General features: G+C 44.7%; 1 pseudogene; it reads left to right on the top strand.

Moving 5' to 3' along the window:
• Nucleotides 1-4,572: 4,572 nt before the first annotated feature.
• Nucleotides 4,573-4,984, top strand: LOC128776426 (60S ribosomal protein L37a-like; annotated as a pseudogene).
• Nucleotides 4,985-19,859: the final 14,875 nt, after the last annotated feature.

Genomic DNA, 19,859 nt, shown 5'->3' with positions numbered 1-19,859 from the left:
CCCCTGACACTTATGGACTTAATCCCACTCTACTACCAGCTAGGATTCTCTGCATGGGTCCATCAATAATTCTCAGTGTCCAGGGAAAAGCTGGACATTCAAGTAACTGAGTGGCCACTGACCAGCCAACCATTTCTAAGGAGATCTCTACTAATATCCCTGATGTGAAGCTGAACCCAAGAACACAAATCCTCTCAAGGCACTGGTCTGTTTTGAGGATTCTGGCCCTCTAAAACCAGTGGGAAATGAGGAGCCATCAGATCATGGTAGGGAGATTTCCATTTCAAATCTGCTCTGATAGCTACACGTGGACTGATCTGCATGAAATAAAAAAAAAGGAATCAAGGAGCTGAAATCAGGAAACGCGTGTACCAAAAAGGAGCTCAAGGCTCATGGTGCCATTTTGGGAACCACCAGTGCCTGCATGGGGCAAATGTGATGGGATTGAGTATACAAGACTATTCCTCCCATTCTGGCAAAGGTATGTAGACCAAGATGCAGGTTCTCTTTCTGGATGAGGACCCATCTGCCTGCCTCAGTGAGCACCGTGACAGACTGAGACACTGCATTGTGCAAAGTAGGAGGACCCCAACTTTATCCGTGAACAGCTTCAAGGCTGTTGGTTCCATGTCCGTTGTTTTGCTGCTACACTTACACTGTTTTCTTATACCAAACAAAAGTGAAACCTCATTAACTCTTTTTATGTGAAACCAAAAAAAAAAAAAAAATGAGGTTTACTGACAGTGAGAGAAGTAACAGAAATGATTAGGGATTCTTCTTTAGGGGCCCTCAGGTTCATAGATTTTGCTGTCCTGGCTTTTTGGTAACTAATGCTGCAACAGAATCTTCAAAGTTGGCTGCTCTTGTCCACATTTTCTAGACAAGAGGCTGGCAAACTACAACCCATGAACCAATTCTGTCTGGCCCACTATCCATTTTTGTATGACCTGAGAGCTAAGGTAGTTAGTTGTTAAACTTTTTAAGAGTTGAAAACAATCAAAAGACCTGGAGTCAATAACAATGTATTGCGCACTTAAAAGTTGTTGAGAGGATACATTGAGGTGAGTGTTCTTACCACAATAAAAAAAGTCAAAAGTGTATTTTACGACACATGAAAATTATATGAAATCCAACTTTAAGTGTCCCTACATAAAATCTGATTGAAACACAGCCACATTCATGCTTGTGGGGTTCATGCCACACCAATGGAGGCCAAGGGAAAGCTTGCTGCCAACAGTCTTGTAAGTCTTGGAGGTTCCCAAGATTGATCTGAATCTACCAGACTAACCTTCTAATTCAGGGTTGTTTACAGAATATTAAACCTTTCACAGCTACGTTGGTGTTTATAAGTCAGACTCATTGTAGACTAGTGGAGGAGTTGTTTAGAGTTGACCAGTGCTCGGGGGAAATTTAAGTCAAGTGGGGCATCTTGAGGAGTTTCTGGGCTTGTGTAATGAGACAAGTTTGCCCAGTTCCTTAGGGCCATTGCAACCAGGATGTCTGGGAGGCCCAGGTCTGAACAGTCTATCTGCAATCTTTGAGGCAGCCAGCAATGCTCCACATCTATCACATCTGTCATTTGCTACTGGGAGTAGACTAGAATGAGGCCAGCCTCAGGAATGCAGCAAGTCAATGGATAGTTGCTGTTTTTCAGCTTCCTTCCAAACCCCCTCCTTCCTCTCTGCTCCCTCCTCCCACATTTTCCCCAGTGACCTAAGTACATTTAAAAAGAAGGAGGAGAAGAAGAAAGAAGAGGAGGAGGAGGAGAAGGAGGAGGAGGACAGGGAGAGGGAGGGGAGGGGAGGGGGAAGGGGTGGAGAAGGAGGAAGAGAAGGAGAAGGAGGAAGAGAAGGAGAAGGAGAAGAAGGAGGTGGAGGAGAAGGAGAGTTAGAAGAAGGCAAGAACCAGAAACTTCCCTCCTGAGAGCCCTACTGCCTGTCCCCACTGCCCTCCAAATTTCATGCTGGCAGACAACTGTGTCCAACCTCTGCCCTACTGGGGAGGTCTTCTCCAGGGACCATCCTTCCTCAGTCCCCTCAGTTTCCCTGAAGGCTGAAGGAGGAGTCCTCAGAGTGGAAAGGGAATGGCAACTTGGGATGTGAGCCAGCCCTGGCCTCTTCTGGAGCCTTCTGTGAGGGCTGGGAGAAAGCTGGCTGGTTAAAGGGGAGGGAAACAACTTCCAATGCCAGCTACTCTTCGGGACATTGGGGAGCCTTCTCTGGGCGAAACAGGGAGTGGGTGTCATGAAAAACACAGGTCAAGGGAAATCATGTGATGAGGTGGCACCCTCAGCCCCGTGTTGCACTGGGCCATGGCAGCAACCATGACTGCTCAGATCTTGCTTGACCAATTAGGCGTCATTTAGTGCTCATTTCTTACTTCTTTGTTTCGTTTGGTTTACCTTACTTTCGACTCACATCCCTGAGCTCACATCTGCCCTAGATTAGAAAATGATCCCAGTGTTGCGATGCGTTTTGGGACCAAAGGCAGCAGCCCTGGGAGGGAAAAAGACATTCCAGGACAGTGTGGTGGGAATAAGGAGTTCTTAGGCTTGCATGGAGCAGGAAGAGCACTCAGACACCATCTGTAATCACCAGGGAAACACAGTGGGTCCCATGGGCTAGAGAATTGTCTTTTTAGCCACTTCTAGTGTCTGGGATACTCTCTGTAGGCTGCAGAGAGGAAATCTCGCCGGTGCAATCCTGCCATGACCTCTTCCACCTTCCTGATATGAAAATGAAATGCTGCCTCTCCACAAACACCTCCAGCATGGAGACCCAAGGGTCACTGGCAACTGCCTTTCATTCCAGCCACTGTTCCCATTTCTCCTGGCTTCCACTCAAGCCCCCCCACCCCCACCCCTTAATGAGTACCAGAAGAGGAAATTCCAGCAGGATGGGGGCAGGGGGGCTGGTCACCTCACTGGCCCCAAAGCAGAGCTTGGTGGGGGAAGAAAGGAACATATCAGTGTTATTGAAGAGGCTCTTCCTGCCCAGCTCTAGGTTATGGGCTCAGCAGCTGGCACAGGGATGAGATGAAGCTTCTGAAGTCTCAAGCTGGGGCCTTGGGTTGCTGATGCCCTCTGGAGACAAGCTGCCTGGTAGGGACCAAGAGGCTGTGAGAAGAGTAGGTTGAGAATGTTCATCTCAGGCTGTTCTGTCTGCAAAATAATGCCCACTGGGTACAGAACACCTTCCTGGGCCTGGTGAGATGCAGATAAGTAGAAGATGCAACAATGCCCTCACCAAGTCCCATGTTATTGTAGATTATTGAATACACACTGAAAAATGGGAATACTCACTAATCCTTATGGTAACAAAGGCAAAATCATTTGATGCAATTCAAGTAGGGTACAACAGGGGCAAGTTAAGTATAGGAGCTAATCCAGGAAGATTTTAGGAACGTAGGTGAGTTTTGAATTTTAAATTGAGTCCTGATGGATGAGGGGGCAAGGGTATATAGATGAAGTTTATGATTGAGAAATAATAGGGACCTTTATAGGGTGACTCTTGATTTCTGCTCGGGCCATGGTCTCGCAGGTGCATGGGTTCAAGCCCTGCAGTGACAGTGCAGAGCCTGCTTGGGGTTCTCTGTCTCTGTCTCTCTCTCTCTCTCTTTCTTAAAAATAAGTAAACATCTGGGGTGCCTAGGTGGTTAAGCATTTAGTTCAGGTCATGATGTTGCAGTTTTGTGAGTTGGAGCCCTGTGTCGGGCTCTGTGCTGGCAGTGGGGAGCCTGCTTAAAAATTCTCTCTCTCTCTGGGGTGCCTGGGTGGCTCAGTTGGTTAGGCGGCCGACTTCGGCTCAGGTCATGATCTCGCGGTCCCTGAGTTCGAGCCCCGCGTCAGGCTCTGTGCTGACAGCTCAGAGCCTGGAGCCTGTTTCAGATTCTGTGTCTCCCTCTCTCTGACCCTCCCCCATTCATGCTCTGTCTCTCTCTGTCTCAAAAATAAATAAACGTTAAAAAAAATTTTAAAAAAAAATTCTCTCTCTCCCTCTTTCTGCCCCTCCCCACTCATGCTGCCTCTGTCGCTCTCAAAATAAAAAATAAATAAACACTAGAAATTTCTTTTAAAAAAGAAGTAATAAGTTACATTCCTGCAGAGAGAAAGGATCTCACCTAGAGAAGGAAGAACGCAAGTGAAAAATCTTAAAACCAAAGATCTCCTTTTGCAGCAAGAAATGTCAAGGTTTACAGGCACCTGGGTGGCTCTGACTTCAGCTCAGGTCGTGATCTTCCAGCTTGTGAGTTCGAGCCCCACATTGGGCTCTGTGCTGACAGAGCCCGGAGCCTGCTTCAAGATTCTGTCTCCCCCTCTCTCTGCCCCTCCCCCACTCACTCTCTGTCTCTCTCTCTCTGTCTCTCTCTCTGTCTTTCTCAAAAAAAAAAAAAAAAGTCAAGTTTGAGGTGATGGAAGACTGACCATAATGAATCAGCATGTTGGTGTGATAGAATGTTCAAGTGATTCAAAATTCTTTTTTTGTAACAATGCATGTTTAAAAATTCTTTCTTACTCCAGTGGGCTCAGACCTAGTTTGTGTTGACATGGCTAAACACACCAAGAAGTCAGAATTGTCGGGAAATACGGGCCCTGTTATATGGTGCCTCCCCCGGAAAAATGGTGAAGAAGATTGAAATAAGCCAGCGCGCCAAGTGCACTTGCTCCTTCTGTGGCCAAACCACTATGAAAAGACGAGCTGCGGGGATCCTGCACTGCGGTTCCTGCATGACAAACACCGTGGGTGGTGCCTGGACCTACAACACCACTCCAAGGTGACAGTAAAGTTGGCCATCAGGAGACTGGAGGAGTTGAAACACCAGTAGAAGCTCCACCACTTGAAACATGGCTAGCCTACGATAAATGGGTTAATTTATATAACACAATTCCTTTGGCTTGCTAAATTTATTAATTAGATGTTCTGATTTACATTGCATTAATTTTGCTTTCTCAAAAGACTTGGAAATTAAAAATCCTTCTAATTTTTATTGGAAAAAAATTCCTTCTTACTCCAGTAAGTGCAAGATGGCGCTTACTATGAATCCTGAGGGGTGGTTGGGTGGGGGCTGGGGGGAGGGGGAGGCCGGGGGAAGGGGGGAGGGGAGGGGGAGGGGCTAAAAGGGCAACGGGCATTAAGGAGGACACTTGGGATGAGCACTAGGTGTTATACATAGGGGATGAATCACTGAAATCTACTCCTAAAATCATTATTGCACTATACGCTAACTAACTTGGATGAAAATTTAAAAATAAATACATAAATGAATAAACTTTTTTAAAAAATTTAAAAAAAAAAGAATCCTGGGGCTCCTGGGTGGCTCAGTCAGTTCAGCGTCCGACTTCAGCTCAGGTCAGGGTCTCATGGTTCGTGGGTTGGAGCCTTGTGTTGGACTCTGTGCTGACAGCTCAAAGTCTGTGTGTGTGTGTGTGTGTGTGTGTGTGTGTGTGTGTGTGTGTCTCTGCGCCTCCCCAGCTTGCACTCTGTATCTCTCTCTCTCTCAAAAAATAAATAAACATTAAAAATAAATCTTAAGGGGCGCCTGGGTGGCTCAGTTGATTAAGCATCCAACTTCGGTTCAGGTCATGATCTCCCAGTCCGTGGGTTCAAGCCCCGCATCAGCCCCACTCTGTGCTGACTGCTCGGACCCTGGAGCCTGCTTTGGATTCTGTTTCTCCCTCTCTCTCTCTCTCTCTCTCTCTCTCTCTCTGCCCCTCCCCAACTTGTGCACTCTGTCTCTCTCAAAAATAAACAAACACTGAAAAAAGAAAAAAAAGAATCCTGGGATGAGGGATGCCTGGGTGGTTCAATCAGTTGAACATCTGACTCTTGATTTTGGCTCAGGCCATGAGCCCAGGTTCATGGAATCGAGCCCCACATCAGGCTCCACTCTGAGCATGGAATCTGCTCAAGATTCTCTCTCTCTCCCTCTGCCTCTCTCCCCCGAGTATGCTCTCTCAAAACAAAACAAAACAAAACAAAACAAAACAAAAATCCTGGGATTATTTTATATTTATACCAAGACATATTGTGGATAGCCTGGAAATTATTTTGTTAAATAAATTTCTCAAAAGAGGGGAGTTTCCTAAAACATGCAGAACTGGGTTAATGGACCCTACGAATACATAAACTATATAAATGTGCTGGGGGCGCCTGGGTGGCTCAGTTGGTTAAGACTTGGATTTTGGCTCAGGTCATAATCTCACAGTTCATGGGTTCAAGCCCCAAATCAGGCTCTCTGCTGTCAGCACAGAGCCCACCTCAAATATATATATATTTATAAAAAGGAAATTCCCATGTTCCAGAACTCACAGCTAGAGAGAGTTGTCACATGAGCCTGATGTGGCAGTTGAGGGAGTGGGGCCTGGGCGTGGCTGCAGGCTGGAACTAAGACCCGGTATAAAGCTTCCCAAATGGGGGGGGGGGGGGGGCACCTGGGTGGCTCAGTCGGTTAAGCATCCAGCTTCAGCTCAGGTCATGATCTCGCAGTTTGTGAGTCTGATCCCCGCGTTGGGCTCTGTGCTGACAGCTCGGAGCCTGGAACCTGCTTTGGATTCTGTGTCTCCTTCTCTCTCTGCCCTTCCCCCAATAGTGCTCTGTCTCTCTCTATCAAAAATAAATAAATGTAAAAAAAAAAAATTTCAAGCTTCCCAAATGGGACTTGAAAAATTCTTCCCGCCACTCCAAAGAAGCAGAGAGCAAGATAGTTGTGTCTCAGAGCTCAAGATAGAGTGGGAGAAAAACACTTGTATAAGAAATTACCAACGCAAGTCTACGTTGTGTGGATCTAAATTTGTACTACTTGCCCCATGATATGAGAATTCTAGGTGAAGAAATTTAAAGTTCAGTGAGGCTCTGTTTCACTCCAGGGCCCCAGCAAAAGGAAATACGAAACAGTTCTACTTCTAGAACGTTCTTACTGAAACAGCCCTGGCTGAAGATGAATGAATACATAATGAACACTTAGAAACCACAAGAAGTGAACCACCTGAAGAAGATTAAATAGATACAGGTAATAAGAGAATCAGTGTCCCAAGAACTAGAAATAATAGAATAATCTGCAACAAAACAAGCAAGTTTAAAGTTACTAAAGAGATAACAGAATACAGCCTATAATGAAGAAAATAGAACATTTTTAGAAAGAACAGACAGATTTGGAAAAGAATCAAATAGAATATCTAGAAATTAACAATCACTGAAATTCCTGATTTTACCTTTGTGTGTGACTTGTTCTAGATAGCCCCAATTTCAATCCTGCCTCTTCACCTAAATTTGAAATAGACTCTACACCTCTCCTTTCACATATTTTTTAAAAAATTTTTTGAGAGTGGGAGAGAGGGACAGAGGGAGAGAGACTGAGAATCTCAAGCAGGCTCCACGCTGAGCACAGAGCTCCACATGGGGCTCAATCCTTCCACCCTGGGATCATAACCTGAGATGAAATCAAGAGTCAGAGGTTCCACTGACTGAGCCACCCAGGTGCCCATCTTTTCTCCTGTTAAAATGAAAGTTCACAGAAGACAAAAAGCAAATGATATATTCAGAATCATGTCTAGCACACAACCTATTAACCAAGAATGAGAAGATACCAGTCTGCCTTCAAATTTTGGGGGCCCCTGGGGAAAAGAAGTAGAACATATGACTCCCCCATAAGACACCCTCAAGAAAACAGCAGCATTGCACATTCTCCCTCCCAAGCACTATGGAGTACCTAAGTCCCTGCTATTCTTTTTTTTTTTTTTTTTTAATGTTTATATTTGAGAGAGAAAGAGAGAGAGCGAGTGGGGGAGGGGCGGAGTGAGAGGGGAACTGAGAATTCGAAGCAGTCTCAGGGCTGACCGCAGGGAGCCCTATGCAGGGCTTGAACTCACCAACCATGAGATGAGGACCTGAGCCAAAGTCAAAAGCTCAAAGGACTGAGACTCAGGAGCCCCAGTGCCTGCCATTCATGAAAGAGCTCAAAGACGATAGGGTACTTTCTCTGGGAAATAGGACTTTCTGTGTCCCCTGGGGCCTCCTAGGGCCCCTGTGATCACTGATTCCTGAGCCTTGGAGGTTCCATCTCTGCTCTTTCAGGGAAGGGCTGGCCAGGTTTTGATCCTCCTTTCCTTTCATCCTGAGCTTCTACCATATCTGTTTTATCTTATTTGGAGTAGAGAAATTCTTCCCAGTTTATTCCTTTTTTGTTTTGTTTTGTTTCCAAAATTGTTTTAGTTATTCTCAGGTCTGTGCTTTACTGCCTAAATGTTAGGATAAGTTTATCTATGTCTACAAAATACTTGGTTAGAATTTTTTAATTCCAGTGTAATGAACATACAATATTGTATTAATTTCAGGTGAACAAAATAGTGACTCAATAATTCTATACATTACTCATGGCTCATCATGATAGGTGTATTCTTAATCCCCTTCACCTATTTCACCCATCCCCCCACCCACCTCCCATCTGATAACCATCAGTTTGTTCTCTATAGTTAAGAGTCTGGGTTTGGTATTTTGTGTGGGTGTGTGTCGGGGGGGATTGTTGTTTTGTTTTGTTTCGTTTTGTTTTGTTTGTCTCTTTTTCTTTCATCTTTTGTTTTACATCTTAAATTCCATATATGGATGAAATCATACGGTATTTGTCTTCCTCTGACTGGCCTATTTCACTTCCTTACTAGGATTTTGAGAGAAATTACATTAAACCTATAGATGAATTTGGAGAGAATTAACATCTTTACTATGTCAAGCCTTCCAATCTATGACCACAGTGTATCTCTCCATTTATTTAGGTCTTTTATTTATTTCATCAGCATTTTGTAGTTTTCAGCATACAGATCCTGTGCATGTTTTGTTAAGTTTAAACCTAAGTATTTCGTTTTCTTTGGAACAATTATAAATGGTATAGCATCTTAAATTACAGTTTCTACATGTTTGTTGATTTTTGTGTGTTGATCTTGTATCCTGCAACTTTGAAGAACTCATATAGCAGTTAGAGGAATTTTTTTTTTTTTTTTTTTTTTGTAGATTCTTTGGGATTCTCTATAGACAATCATGTCATTTGCAAATAGGGACAGTTTTGTTTCTTCCTTTCCACTCTGTATGACTTTTATTCTTTTTCTTGCCTTATTACAGTGGCTAGAAATTCCAGTACTAAGTTGAATAAAAGTGATGAGAATAGAAATCCTTGCCTTGTTCTCAGTCTTAGGGGGAAGGCATTCAGTGACTCATCATCAACTATGATGTTAGTTGTAGGCTTTTTATAGATGTTCTTTATCAAGTTGAGATAGTTCCCTTTTATTCCTAACTTGTTGAGAATATTTACTATAAACGATTATTGAATTTTGTCAAATGCTTTTCCTGCACCAATTGATAAGATTATATGATTTTTCTTCTTTAGCCTGTTGATATGGTAGACATTTTTGTTAATCCAGCTTTATTGATTACTTGATATGATGGACTTTTAAAATTTGAATCAGACTATATATCTGGAATAAATTGTACTTGGTCATGGTATGTAAGTTTTTGTATTTATAATTATTTTATAATGATGGATTCAATTTGCTAATATTTTTTTGAGGGTTTTGAAGGAGATAATTAGTATAAGTTCATAAGATGTTGGTTTATAGCTTTTTTTTCTAAGTTCATAATGATACTGGCTTATAGTTTTCTTTTTTTTAGTACTGTCTTTGTCTGGTCTCATAAAATGAATTGGGAAGTGTTCTCTCCTTCTCTGTTTTCTGGAAGAAGTTGCGGAAAATTGGTATTTATTCTTCTTTAGGAGTTTGAAAGAATTCTCCAGCGAAACCATCTGAGCCTGGGGATTTCTCTTTGGGAAGGAAATCTGTTTTACCTGGATCATGACATCTTTGTCCACTGAAGTCACAAAGATTTTGGCCAAGTTTTAGGATATCGAATTGCAGAAAACCCTGGAAATCATCACCCACATCCCTCACCACATATGAAGAAAGTGACTTGCCTAAAGTCACAGAGCTAGTTAGTAGTAGAAATGAGCCTGTGTTTCAGGATACTCAGTCCAGCTTTCTTTGCTGCTAAGTAAATGGAAGTGGCTCAAGAGTGAAGACTCAATTTTCAAACACCCTCCCATTCATTGCCCACTCACTGTCTCATAGGAGGAGATCAAATGCTTCCCTGTGTATAAGCCCTCAATAAGAAGATTCCCCAAGCCCCTTCCACCAAAGTTAGAACCAGGAAGGGCAGGAGTCAAGAGCAGAGCTGGCAACCCATGGCCAAGGGGGCAGAGAGGCAAAACTTTGGCAAACAAATCCCCCAAGGAAGAAGAAACTATAGGGCTGATCAGCCTGGGAATCAGCCCCCTCTGTTGGTGTGATAGACACTTGGATGAGAGGCTGAGCCAAAGAGGAACAGAGACCATGGGCACCTCTCCTGACAGGGTCAGCAAACGGTAGAAAGTTAGGGTTTCCTGATCACACGCCCTGTTTTCCTTAGGGTATAAGCCAGAGACCACTCTCCAAACTGTAGATAAGAAGGCAGAAAATAGGGTGCCTGGGTGGCTTAGTCGCTTCAGTGCCTGACTCTTGATTTCAGCTCAGGTCATGATCCCACGGTTGTCGGATGGAGCCCTACATTGGGCTCTGTGCTGACAGCTCAGAGCATGCTTGGAATTCTCTATTTCCTCTCTCTCTCCCCCTCCCCTGCTTGTGCATGTGCTCCCTCTCTTAAATTAAATAAACATTAAATTTTTTTTTTAAAAAAGGCAGAAGAAAAGAGTGGATAGATTATACCTGCACAATAACATAACATGATATTCCCACAGCTGGATCCCCATCACTGCTTAGGATGTCATCCAGTAGAACCTTCTGCAATAGAAATATTATATATCTTCACTGTCCAATGAGATGGCCACTAGTCCTATGTGGGTATTAAACACTGGAAATGTGAATAGTGCAACTAAAAATACTAAATTTTTTATCGTAATTAATTTAAACTTAACTAGTCATATGTGACTAGTGGCTACTGTATTGGACAGCCCAGAACCAGAGAAACCCCTGTAAATGCACTCATGAACAAACCTGAAAAGCATATGAAAACCAGAAGCATAATCTATAATAAGGGAAGTACTAAGATGCGATGGCAACTCACTTAAAATTGAGACAAAACCTCACACCTCAAATTTGCACCAATATTACACGATGCTCTGGTTTCACTTTATTTTGGCTCTATGCATGCTAGCTTGGGGGGAAAAGATCACTTTTGGCAATATAAGGGAAGGAGCATATCATAGGCTTCAGGGATCCACTTGGAAGTTACTAAGCCTATATCGAGTTAGAGAAAGAACATTATGGAGATTTGGCTTGTTTTGTTCACCGTTATATCCCCCGTGCCTAGACTATCCCCTGGCAAGAAACATTCTGGGTAAAAGTTTGTTGAGTGAATGAAAGGAGAGGCAGACTGCCAGAGGAACTCGTCTTAAGAAAAAGAACAATTTACAAAGCAAAACCTCTAGGCTCAGCCGAATGGTCACTAGAGGGCGTTCCAGCCCAGCCGCTAACTGGTGACCCGCCGCAGGTAAATCGTTCTCCCCCTTGGGAGAATTCCCGGGTTTTCCCTAGCACTTCCCACGCTCTAGGGTGGCTGTAAAAGAGTTAATCCCAGCCACCACCACTCCCTTCTTATCACACTCCCATGTCTTTCTTTCTTTTTTATTTGTCTGTATGTTTTCTCATGTATACCAGACAACCCTCTGACTTAGATGTTAGGATCACATCTATGTTTCTATGTATGGGGCAATGCAAGGCCCCCAGCACGCTAGGACGCTTAATAAATGTCATATTTTGTGCTTCAAATAAAGGAAATGGAGAGTCATAAGCAGCAGCCCACGCCTGGGAATCAGGAGGTGGGTTTCTAGACAACTCTGTTCAATCTAAGTCCAATATGGTCACAAACACTGTGCTGTAAGATTCCCATAGGTAGTATTATCTCCATTTTACAGATGAGAAAATTGAATTTCAGAGTGATTGGCAAAGGTCACATAGATTATAAGTGGATTTTGAATCCAGGATGATTTGCCTACAAAACCCTTGGAATTAACTCTGTAGCATTGGTTTCGAGTTCAAATTCGGCAATGCTGAGAGTATAGCTTTCTAGAAGATCCAGTGAGGCTAGAAGACTGAAATTGAGGGTTGCACTGGAGTCAGGAAAGGGAAAGAAAAGGCAGTTACATTGGAGTCCTTCGGGGGGGGGGGGGGGGGGGGTTGGTCAAGGGTGCTGTTACCACCCAGAAGAGCAGGGTGGACCTATCACAGGCCAAAGTCTTCAAGATTTCTGTTTAAGGACTGCGTGTTGGGGTGCCTGGGTGGTTCAGTTAAGTGTCCAACTTTGGCTCAGGTCATGATCTCACATTTAGTGAGTTTAAGCCCTGTGTCGGGTGTTGGGCTCTGTGCTGACAGCTCAGAGCCTGGAGCTGAATCTGTCTCCCTCTCTCTCTGCCCCTCTGTCCAGCTCTCAAAAATAAATAAATAAATAATCATTAAAATTTTAAAAAATAAAAGGACCATTTGTGTTGACCCCCAAATCCACAAGTAAGCCCCAAAGAGATGGCATTTGGAGGTGGGGCCTTTGGGAGGTAATTAGGTTTAGATGAGGTTATGAGGGTGGGGCTCCCTTGATGAGGCTGGTGTCCTTTAAAAGAGGAGAGACCGGGGCCCTCTCCCTCCACTGCGTTGAGGATACAGCAAGAAGGTGGCCCTCCCAAAGGCAGGACTAGTGCCCTCACCAGAACCAAATCTGCCAGCACCTTGACCTTGGACTTCCCAGCCTTCAGAACTGTGAGAAATCAATGTCCGTCATTTAAGCAGCCCAGCCTATGACATTTTGCTATAACAGCCCAAGCAGACTAAGACACCATCCTTGCCTCCACTGTACCCTTTCCTTTTCTTTGGGATAGTTGTCTCTTCTCCTCGAATTAGAACTTTCTCTCAGGTAAAAAAAAAAAAAAAAAAGAACTTGCTCTCAGATGAAGATCCCACCTACTTCCCAAGTGCTGCGCTAATCTCATGCACTCCAAAATTTGGAAATCCTTGCGGTGGTGGTGAACTGCACGGGCTTTGGATTAAGCAGGTTATAAAAATAATTAAATATGAGGCTTTGCGCAAAGGCCGGCTAATCCCCCACACCCACGACTCATTTTCCTCATGTATATGCAGTGTGGATAATACTTGCCTTATGAGGTTGTGGTGTGATTTATTGATTTTGTCAATGCCAAACCTCTTGCATTGGGTCTGTAGGCACAGAGCAGGAACTCAGGAAGTGTTCGTTTCCTTTTTTCCTTACTTGTGGTGTCACGAATGCCAAGGACAGTTTACATTTAGCAGAACTTTTAGCTCAAAGGAAAGAGCTAAAATGGAAGAATTTCAAGCATCAACCTGTGAGTGGAGAAGATATCCGGGGGTAGGGAGGAACATTTGAGGACCAAAGACCTTGACTTCTCACCTTGTACACAAGAGGATTGTGCACACGGGTCCCTGCCCTCACCTCAAAACAAGAAGAGTGCCTTGTGAGGCTCAACAGGCTTCCAGCACATACATTTGCTCAGGACCAAGATTTTCTCTGGACTCCTCCACAAGTTACTCCCCTCCTGATTTTTTCTCTACTCCACTGTGTTGGACTCCTCTGTTGTCCCTGTAGATCCAACCTCCCTCCACTCTCTTCTGTCCCACTCAGTGCCCCAGGAGGTTGGGCTATCAGGCTTGTCCTTTGTTTTCCAGCTAGATTAGGCTGTCAGGGAGTCAGGCAGGCGAGTTGAGGGCTGGAGGCCAGAGAGGTGAGAGTTTCTGTTTCCTAGCTCCCTCCCTGTGCTTGGCCAGGACTGAAGGCCACAGCTCCAGGGTGGCCTCTCCACACAGTTGTTACTGCAAATACTCAGGCGCCCAGGAAGAGACAAGCCACACACACTCGGGGAATCAGGAAAAGATTGTTTATTGCACACTGGTTCCAGCTCAGCAGTCACCTCCAAAGGCTGAGCCTGGAACCATGGCATCATCTTCCTTTTATGGCTGGCATGATAGGGGGTTGAGAGACAAAAGAAAAGGGGGAGGGGGCACTTATCAGTGGTGCTGTCTGGGCAGTTGGTAGACACAGGAGGCAAGCAAGATTACAGAAGCCAAAGTAGTATGCAAGGGGAGCGTCCAGCCTCGGACATCTGGCTGGCTCCTTTTCTCTTGTTTTTACTGGCTTTTCTTCTCACAGTGAGCGTGTGCTTTCCCTAACAAGAACACACTCTCCCTCTTTTTGGATTTCAGTCCCCACACCTTCCCCTTGCTCCTTCAGGCCCAATTCCAGTGCCAGATACCACAGTGTATCTTCTGGCTTCCCTACCTCCTGCCCACACCTTTGTAGATCATCCTTTTGTCAAATTCTCTCCAAATTACCCAATTTGAGTGACCCTAATTGATATAACGCTGATGATGAGGATGCAAAAGGTAAGCTGAGGGCAAAGGAGCTAGCTTTACCCCTCTCCCCATGTGGGATATGTATGATATTCCTCAGGCACCCCTGCTTGCCCAAGAACAAAGGAAAGAAAACAAGTAGTTAACTGATAGAGATCACAGCTATGCAGGACATGAGTCTCCATCAGTTTACAAATGTCTTAGTAAATTACAAGAAAAAGGCAATCTTATCAGTAGCCTAGTCTCCAGAAAGCTGTGGACTCAGTTTCCTGGAGCCCTAATATTACCCTCCCTCCATAATGATGTGGGGAACAAAGGCAAGAAGGAAATGGCAGATGAACTTAAATTTCCTTATAACCTGCAGCCCATTAACAAATACTTGAGGCAAATACAGAGTATGACATCTCTCCAGGAAACCCCTACTGTCATCATGTTAATGCCTTACTAGAGGGAAAACAACCTTAGCTTGATAATAGCAAGGCCTCAGGTATTTTAGAAGTCCTCTTTGGCATAGCAAAGTCCTTCTGGAGGCCTCCATTTGTCTTCACCTCCCCCAGCTCCACAGTATATAACCAGTTACTCTGCACAACCCCAGTGCAGCTCTTTCTGCCCACAGGTCCTGTCTCTGTGCTTTAATAAAATCACCTTTTTGCACCAAAGATGTCTCAAGAATTTTTTCTTGGCCATTGGCTCCAGACCTCCACTACTCCAAAACCATATCACCGAGGGCTGGGTAGGCCCAAGTAGTTGGTCTCCCACTGATCCATGGAAACCACGGGGCCACTGTTCTTCAGTTGTCACCAAAGGCTCTCTGCTGTTTTGCTCTCCTGGCCAGGACACAAAACCTTCTCAGGTGGACACACTCAGAGCCACCTGTAGGAGGGCAACCCCAAGCAAATCCCAGGTGGCGACTCCCGGCACTTGCCAGCACCAGAGTATTGTTCCCACGTGGGAAGAAGATGATTTTTATTTTTTTTAAGTTTATTTATTTATTTTGAGAGAGAGAGAGAGAGAGAGAGAGAGAGAGAGAGAGAGAGAGAAAGAGAATCCCAAGCAGGCTCCACACTGTCAGCAGGGAGACTGATGTGGGGCTCGAACTCACAAACTGTGAGATCATGAACCGAGCCAAAATCAAGAGTGGGATGCCCAACCAACTGAGCCATCCAGATGCCTGGGAAGAAGATGATTTTAAACCTGAGAATCTGCTCTTGAGGTCCTTTTATTTATGTTTTTAATTTATTTATTTTTTTCTTGAGGTCCTTTTAAAGATTGCATACCCTGCTCTGAGCCACTAAAATTTTTTGGAATCTCTTGAGCCTAGAAATGGTACTAAAATGTTAAATCCACCATTGGGAATTGTTGAAAGAGAAACAAGAAGTCCAAAATGGAGTCATTGGTCCCCAACCACAGCAAACCAAGACCTAATTGTAGTTTGAACCTCTCTCAGGAATGTGACCTTTTAAGTTAATCTGAAATTTCCTGATCAGCTCTGGTAAAGTAATCACGTGATAAAAACCCTGCCATCCCTTCCTCCTCAAAAAAAGATGTAACAGGGGTGCCTGGGTGGCAGTTGGCTGAGTGACCGACTCTTGGTTTCAGCTCAGGTCATAATCTCGTGGTTCATGAGTTTGAGCCCCACATCAGACTCCACCCTGACAGTGCAGTTCCTGCTTGGGATTCTTTCCCTCTTTCTCTGTTTCTACTTTGTTTGTGCTACCCTCACCCACCCCACCCCACCCCCCACCCCCACAAAAAAATAAACTCTTAGAAAAAAGATGTAACAATCCTTTTCTTTGCTGATAATGTCCTTGCCCCATTCTCCTTCCTATAAAAATCTTCTATTTTGTACAAATCCTTGGAGCATCCCTGTACTTGCTAGGTAGGATGCTGCCCACTGATTGAAAATCAATTAATAAATCACAAATCGATTAAGCAATTAGTAAATCGCTTAATAAAGCCAATTAGGTCTTCAAATTCACTCAGTAGAACTCTTTTAACAGACTCCTTTATGTTAGCTCATGTGACCTCCACAATGTGTCTTCGGGCTCCCCAGCATTCAGCCCCTTCATGGTCATTGCCCATGACACCATGACTCTCATTTCTGCTTTGCCTCGGATGATAACGAATGACCAAGCTATTTCTCACTGTAGATTTTTATTTTCAGCGATAATCTGTTTATCCTCTAGTCAGTGGAGAATGTGCCTGTTTTTTTTAACGTGTCCTTTTTTTTTTTTTTTTTGGTACCTTTTGACCCCCTTCGAGAGAGAATTCCTCCCCACCCTCGCTCTGCCTCTGACAACCACCAATCTGTTCTCTGTATCTATGAGCTTTTTTTTTTTTTTCATTTTGTTTTTCTTTTGAACATGTCTTTTTTTTTTTTAAATGGCTGAATCTTGATCAGGGGCAGTAAGTATAGGAAGCCCTAATTGTACAAGAAAACACAATAGCCTCCAGAAGCCACTGGGGCCATGGCGACAGGATGCATTAGCTAATTCAAAGGACTCCCAGTGGTGAACGGGGAACATTTTCAGCACCAAATATGTTAGGAATGGATTCCCTAACCTGAGGGGCTTCCTAAACAGCGTCTATTAGAGTGTGGTTCACAGACTCTGAAAGCATTTGTCACTCTTGTGGCTCCTGCTACTTTCCTCCCAGGCAGCCACTCCTGGGGGACCCTCTCTTGGCACTGCTAACCCCACACTGGTCCAGCTCAGCAGAGATGTGTTGAGACAAAAACTGGGAAGGGCCAGTGCCTGCTTAAGGATTAGACCTCTGTGCCTGGTTGGCTACCCAGAGAAATTCCACTTACTTAAAGTGATAAAATCGGTCCCTTGTCCCTCCCTGCCTACGGATCAAGTAGAGCAAGATGGGATGGCAACTTCCCCAACCTGTGTGCACAGATCATTACAAGTGTTCAGCTAAGCAGCTGCTTTCCCTGGAAGTTCAGCTCTAACCAAATATGCACATTCAATAAGGCAACTGAGCCAACCTCCTTTCAAAACAGTTCTTCCCAAGGCAAGACGATGGGCCACTTTGTTTTCTAGTGTGGTGACAAAAGGACAGGCCTGGAAGGGAGGGGACACTGGGCCATCTAGTTTTGCCTCAGGTCTTTCATCGCTGTGTGATCTTGGGCAAACCCCTGCTCTTCTCTGACACTCTGGGTTTTGTTTTTTGAAGAATGTGGTGAATTAAAAGGAAAAAAAAAAAAAGGTGTGGAGAGCTCTCAACACTAGAACTATAAGATTTTGCCACAGAATGTTAGCATATTTTAACTCAATTTGTAGAAACCTCAACTGGAGAAAATATGTATGTAGGATCATTTGACATACATATTCCATTTACTCTTTCAGAGAATTTTCGTTTTTAATCTTTGGCCAGGACAGATTTTTCAAAAAAACAAAAAACAAAAAACACCTGAGCTTAAAATTATACAAATTATGGAATTATTGTGGGATTTCTTTTTGACCTAAATGCCAATGAATGCTTTCACTTTCCTTAATTATTAGCTTTTTCCTCATGAACAGTGTAAATTATGGCCTGAATGATTGAAGAAAGATTAAATAAATAAATAAATAAGCAAATAAATAAATAAGATGGTGGTAAATGTTGTCCTGGATGACTTATAATGTACCTGGCCAGAGCTAAAATTTGGTGATTGCATAGTTTCCCGGGAGGAAATTTCCTGGAAGAACTTTAGGATTGCTTTTATCATTCTGGAGCAGCACTATCCAATAGAAATACATGCATACATATTACATACATGTAATTTCTTATAGTTCGACCAAAACAAGTAAAAAGAAACAGGTAAATTAATTTTAATGTTTTACTTAATCCAATACAGTCAGAATATTTCAACATGTAATCAACATAAATTATTGAGATATCTGAAGTGTTTTTCATGCTAAATCCTTGAAATCTATTTAGTTTACACTTGTAAATATGGACTAGCCATATCTCAATTGCTCCCTAGGCACAGAAGGCCAATGTCCCCCACAGTAGGCAGTGTAGGCCTAGAGTTAGCTCAGGAGTGCCCAAACCCAGCCAGTCCTCCTACCTGGGGCCTGATCCCTCCTGTGGTCCCTTCCCAAACTCCAAAGCTGGCCAGTCATCTTTCTGAAACAAACAGACCCAACCCTAATCCTGTCACTCCCCAGTTTAAGAGGTCTCTGATATCTCCTACCCTTGTGGGACAAAGTCTGAACACCTTGGCATGATTTTTAAAAACCCATCACAATTCAGCCCCAATTTCTCTCTTTAAAAAAAAATTTTTGTTTTAAGTTTATTTTTGAGACAGAGAACTAGTGGGGGAGGGGCAGAGAGAGAGGAGGAGAAAGAGGAGGGAGGGAAGGAGAGACATAGAAACTGAAGCAAGCTCCAGGCTCTGAGCTGTCAGCACAGAGCCTGAGGCAGGACTCGAAGTCACGAGCCTGAGATCATGACCTGAGCCAAGGTCGGACACTGAGCCATGAGATCATGACCTGAGCCAAGGTTGGACACTTAATGACGGAGCCACCCAGGCGCCCCTGACCCCAATTTCTCTTTCAGAGTGTTCACCTGTCTTCTCTACCCTTGCATGACGTGGCCACAACGATAGAAACCGTTCTCTCACACAACAGGCTTTTCTGTTCCTCCTAGCATTTTTCTGTCCCCACTCAGAGAGGTCCTTGAAGACTCATTCATTCGTTCGTTCATCCATTCTTTCAAGGAGTGACTACTAAATGTCAGGTAGCGTGTGGGCTCTTGTACCCAACTCAAAGGGCTACAAGGAGCCTCTTTGGCCAACTCTTACCCTCTCCACTGCCCCCCCCCCCCCGCCCCCCAGCCACCACTGACGTCAACCCCTCTCAGCTCCACCTGGGCTCTGGTTTTAGTTTTAATCACCCATCTGTGTGACTTGTTCACCAATCCTCCCACACCTTCCCCCAAGCCATGGAACGCCCATTCTTGGTTATTTCTTGTGAAGGCTCAAAACATCGAAGAGGGGTGAATGACCAATCAACCCCCACCTCCTCATCGGAGGAACTAAAGCACAGAACAGAGAGGGGACCATCCGGCCCAAAGTCCTCAGGCAGAAACCAGGCCTTCGCCAACCGCGAGGACTGCTAGGATCTCGCACAGCTTTGCGACACGCCTCGGACCCGGTGTAGGGTTAACTAACCTACACCAGCCCCCGGCCCCCGGCCCCATCCCATCGCTGCCAGCGTGTCGGAGAGGGTCCCGGGAGCGAAAGGGGCAGGCCGTAGTGGGGCGGCGCCCGCACCCGCGCCGTAGGCCATGGGGAGGAGGCCTCAAACTTAGGTTGCGGAGGATCGCACGTACGGGCGGCCAAGCCTAGGAGGGTGCGGCTGCTGCTGGTGCTGCTGCTGCTGCTGCTGCGCGGCGGGAACTACAAATCCCAGGTGGCGCGGAGACACAGAGGCGGAAGGGGTGGGCGTGGGCGTGGGCGGGGCGAGGA

Source organism: Panthera pardus, unplaced genomic scaffold (genome assembly GCF_024362965.1).
Source record: "Panthera pardus isolate Hobbes unplaced genomic scaffold, ASM2436296v1 HiC_scaffold_13, whole genome shotgun sequence".
Taxonomy (NCBI): Eukaryota; Metazoa; Chordata; class Mammalia; order Carnivora; family Felidae; genus Panthera; species Panthera pardus.
This window is presented reverse-complemented; position numbering and strand designations above follow the sequence as displayed.